The sequence below is a fragment of the Protopterus annectens genome, chromosome 3.part0, assembly GCF_019279795.1.
Source record: "Protopterus annectens isolate FY-2018-M chromosome 3.part0, PAN1.0, whole genome shotgun sequence".
NCBI classification, from domain to species: Eukaryota; Metazoa; Chordata; order Ceratodontiformes; family Protopteridae; genus Protopterus; species Protopterus annectens.
Genome location: NC_056731.1, coordinates 379,554,095 through 379,559,667, shown reverse-complemented (window position 1 = coordinate 379,559,667; position 5,573 = coordinate 379,554,095).

Sequence of the window (5,573 nt, the reverse complement as noted above, 5' to 3'; positions counted from 1 at the left end):
AGCACTGTGTTGCTATGGCATTGGCTAATGGAAAGGCAACACATCTGCTCTGGATGCAAGTAGCAAGTGGAAGACACTAATTAGTGCACAGCCATCATCTGCTCATGAGCATTACCTACAAAAGGCAAGCTTCTCCCTATGCAACACAGGTCTGAACCCATCTACAGAAAGATAGACTGCCACTACACAAACCTAACCATTTACATTACTCTGAGGAAACTCTTCAGCACTATAACAGGTGTTTCATTTACGTAAGCTTGTAATGGAATGCAGAAGGGGGCATGCAATAATGTCAAATAGGAAGTTAAACACTAGGTCACAACAAGACCTGCTGGACTCACATGCTGCTGTCCAGCACATATGGCCATTCCTGCTTGCCCTATCTGCATTGACATGGATCACATCTCCAGCCCCTGAGTCACCCCTGCAAAGGTCAGCACATGTATGACTACTACTGGAGTGTCTGTTGTCCAATACTGAGTGTGACACTGCTAGGCCAGCTGTTGGGATGTTGTAAATATGCATATCTCACCTGTGAATGCTACTAGGATACATATGCTTGTCTTACAAATCTAAGAGACTTATATAGGGTATGTGCATAGTACACAACAGGCACAAAAGTGTGTGTTGAACTGTATATATATATATATATATATATATATATATATATATATATATATATATATATATATATATACTAAGCCCATACCTGACAACTGTCCAGAGTTTTGCAGACTGACAACATGTCTGTCTCATATTTGTAGTCAATGACTCATGCAGTTGTGTATTGTCTGGCACATCACTGGCTACCCATTAAAGACTGAAGTCATAATATAATAACATACATTTGATTGCCAGATGTCATATCCTGTGGAGTAGACCTGTGAATGCAACACCGTCTTTGCTGGCAACTGAGTGTGTTTCAGCTAGATTCATAAAGTGACATTATTTTCCGGCCTTTTTCCACCAGTGATGTGTGCCTTTATGCAGATGTCTTGCTCTAACATGAGCTAGGTGTCTTAGCATGAAACCCATGTCAAAGCAAGGGTACCTTGTCCTGTAGGATGCCGACATTTGTGCAGCCACTGACACCTCCTTTGTAGCTGTGGAGAGCACATGAACCTTTCCAGGTTACTCATCCCATCATAGGGTTAGACCCCAAATGGAGTGCTGCAAAGCCACAGGAGGTAGAGTTTTCAACATTATCATACACATACACACTTCCAGGCTGTCCAGACAGTATGACACATGGGAGACATCATGAGTGCAGTTAACAGCTGACAAAACACCTACTCAAATCATAGCTCGCTACAGGCCTCCAACCATGACTATGAACACCCACCACACCTATTGGGACTTGCTGGAATCTGTCAGGATTCAGTCACCTGCCCTGCTCCTGAGTGACTTCAACTACCCAACCATAGTGTGCATGACCTATGCCACCTGAACATGAATGCACAGAGATTCCTTGGCTTTGTCAATGGCAAAGCAGTAGATCAGCTGGTCAACACTCCTACAACAGGTTGAAATATCCAGTACCTGGTCCTAACCAACATGAGTAGCCACTGTAGCACTCCTACAGTGTCATCCTCCTCGGTAAGATCTGACCACATAGCCATCACTGTTCAGGTCACCATCTCTCCTGCCCCCCCCACCTTGTCACGGTCAAACAAAATTAACTGACTATAAATCTCCTCAGAGCAGGTAGACGTAGCTTTACAGCCAATGTCCCATCAGTTGGAACTAGAAGTAGTGTCCAGACACACACCACACAACCATGTGGGCACCTACATAGCTGTATGGACTCAGCAATACCTGACAGGACAACATCATCTCCCTCAAGGTAGGGTAAATGTCCGTGGTGGTCAGCAGCAATACAAAAATACCATAATAGGTGAAATAATTGCTGAACAGGGCCAAGAAGGAACAGGTGCCTTATTGAAAGCAATGTCACCTTGGTCTGCACAAGCAAATAAGGTCACAAGTGAGTCACGCTAAGGTTATCTTTGAGTGCAAATTGGACTCATCCACCAAGGCTGATCACTAGGCCTTCCACATACATGTCTGCAATCCCAGAGGCAACACACAGATCTGCTCTGTAGTGGTGGTCAATAACACCACATGCACATATGGCAGAGATATAGACAACTGGCTGCAGACAAGTGAAGTGTAAACATCACCCCTCCATCCCCCCATCGGCACACATGTGCATGCACAGCACCTGCACCCCACCCCTCATCATCAGGAAGCAGGTTCATAATGCCTTCTCAAAGGCAACACATAGAAGTCTCCATAGGCCTAATACCACCCCTGGCTGCATCATACATGAACACAGGCATGAGCTCTCAGTTCCATTATGCACTGTAGTCAACCAAAGCCTGATCACCGGTGTCATCCCATCTGCACAGAGGACAGCCACTGCCATCCATATACATAAAGGCGGAGCAATCCACTGACCCAGCCAATCATAAGCACATCAGCCTAATTAGCTTGCTCTGCAAGGGCATGGAAGGCATTATCAAGGACATTATGAACAGGGATATCAGCAACCTCCAAATGCCTGAGCCCACACAGTGTGGTATTGTCAAAGGGAGATCAAGCCTGTTAAACTTGGTCGATCTCTCTGAAGTGGTCAACAAATAGAAGGATGGGTGGAAGATGGTGAAAATGCTTACCTTCACTTTAGCCCATTTCTCTCACAATAATCTCCAGGTGGCCAGGATACATATGCCTACACAGCTAGGCAACAACCTGTATGTTACCAGATGGGTAGCTAACTGGCCGAATGATAGTACCCACTCAGTCAGAGTAGTGGAACCCACCTCTAGTAGCAGAGTCTTCCAAAGCAGTGTACCCCAGGGATTGGTCTGGGAGCCTCTACTGTTTGAGATATATATATATATATATATATATATATATATATATATATATATATATATATATATATAGATATATATATATATATATATATATATATATATATCTGAGGCACAGGACAAAAGCAGTGGTCTGTGACTGACCAGGTGTACAGATGTTTGCAAGCTAGCCATTGTCTTACATTCCCCTACTGATGTGAGCATCCCCCAAGAGGCCCTCACCCAGTTAATAACTGGTGCAAAAAGTATTTCCACAAACTGAATGCCAGGAAAAGCATCATTCTCCTTGCTGTGACAGATGTCATCCACACTAATTATGACAGTAATAATGTACTCAGCATGCAATCAGGTGTGAGGCGACTTGTGCACCAAGGTTGGTACCAACCTGACAGTTTCCCACCATGTGGGCACCATTGTACGGAAGGCTGTCTACATGGCCCACCTCACAAATACGGGTAAGTCATACAGGAACCAGGAGGCCACAACATCCCTGTACTCCACCCTTATTAGATGCTTTACCAAGTACAATGGCTCCTTTGGCATGTACCTTGCCAAGCAAATGCAGCAGTTTCAGAGACCACAGATGTTTCTGACCAGGCAAATCCAGGATCTCTAACACCTATCCAATACAGGTAGGCTGAAAGTCCTGTCCCTGTACTCAGTCTCATACAGACTGATCATGGGTGACCTGTGTCTGGCATACAAGGCCATTTCCAAACTAGCCTTGATGGAAATTCTGCACATCTGTAAGACAAACCCCACTCACGTATCATGCACCCAAGGCCCTCACCTCATATGTGACATGTATAGGACTTGTTGGCTGGATAGTATAGTGTCCCACGCAATAAACTATCTGCAAAATACATTCCCTCCCCATGTCTAGCAGAGTATATGTATAACCCTCTTGAAGAACCTGGTTGACTGTATGGGAAACAGACGGGACACCCCTGGGATCCCGTGTATGTCCTAGCTGGACAGGGGAAACAGGTGCTGGCTTGGAAGGCACATGGGCGAAAGACTGGGCTAGGCTTATGAGAGCATCAGGGCCAATAGCTAGTATCATCTTATGAGGCTATGCACCTAGTACTTTACATGTTTCCTTTATGTATTTCAGACTCTCCTGCTATGTTGTCTGAAATGAATCCCTGTGAGTCTGAACTGTGTAGGTACTGCAGTGATAGTGTATAAACTTGTCCCTTCATCAGTTTTCTTCACATATCGTTACACCTCTTCATTGTGTGTGGTCTGTATAGCAGTAAGTCAGCTCTTACAGTACATGCATATGCACTTGGTGATACTGTATAGCTCACTCCAATAGCCTTGGTCTTGGCCACATTTACCATTCTGCTACTAGGCCCATCACACAGTAGGATTTGTCATCCTTCGTTGTGGGACTTACAATACCAGTGAAAGAGATGGATTGCAGCAGGCAGAACTGGACTTCCCTGAAGGTCTCATAAGTGTCACAGCTGTGCCAGACTGTACCAGGAGTGTGTGTGTGTGTGTGTGTGTGTGTGTGTGTGTGTGTGTGTGTGTGTATGAGCAAACATACTACTGCAGGGTATTAATTTACATATGTTGTCTTCCCCTCGCAGGTGAACACAGGGGTTGGTGTCTCTCCCTCTCACAACTCAATGTCAGTGTCTTATCAGACTCCCATGATGATTGTGGTCATAGTGAGGCACAGGTGGGGTTGTTGGTGCCTGAATCCATGCTAGTGTTTAGCATTCCACTTTCACCCATCATGTCCCCACACAGTCAGTATGCTCACACATACTCAGTCCCCAGCATCCATGGATAATGGACAGGTTAAGGGTGATGGCATGGAATAGGCTAGTGTGTTGAGTATGGCAAGTGTGAGTGTAGACACCAGCCATAGGCAGAGAGCAGGCAAGGTTACACACAGGCAGATGGACAGGGGTGCTCAACAGAAGACTGCTGCCCACCAAGCCCCTGTCACAATTGCCACAGCAGGTATCACCAGACACATGCCATGGTCTATCATGGAGGCACAGGTGCGTACTGACTGCAACACCAGAAAGATGCTCAGGGTCATGAATGCAGTGCTCCCTGCCATGTGTGATGACCTCCATGGCATTTGTGATGCCATATGTCATCTTGCCGATGTCCTGGATAGACAGTGGGATGAGACATTGTCACTGCTTGACTGTGCAATGTCTGTGCTTGAGCATGTGGTGAGAGTAGGGCATTGGCCAGGTGAACATAGGTCAGCAACATGATCAGCTATTACCTCATATGGCTGAGTACATTCACAGTCCCATAGTGGCAGTACCAACAGCACTATCAAAGGGAGGGTGCTGTCCACATCACACCGGAGCAGGCTATAGGCACATTGTCCTGGCCAGTCCCATCAGGGATGTGGATCCAGCAGACAAAAGTCACCATCAGGGAGTAGTACTGCATCTGTCATTGGGCCTGGTGGTGCCAGTGATACTCCTGGCAGATACAGTTACTGCATCCCTGCTGGTATATGGTGAACTGTACATCCTGCCATGTAAGGTCCCTGGCTATCCAACATAGCCCTGTGTTGGGCATCCACATCACTTCATGGTGTGCAGACAAGCACTCACACATCCCTATCACAGGCTGGTCACCACCAGACATATAGAGCTCCTCTGCATGACTCAGTTGAACACCACCCCTCCAGACAGACAGACAGACAGACACACACACACG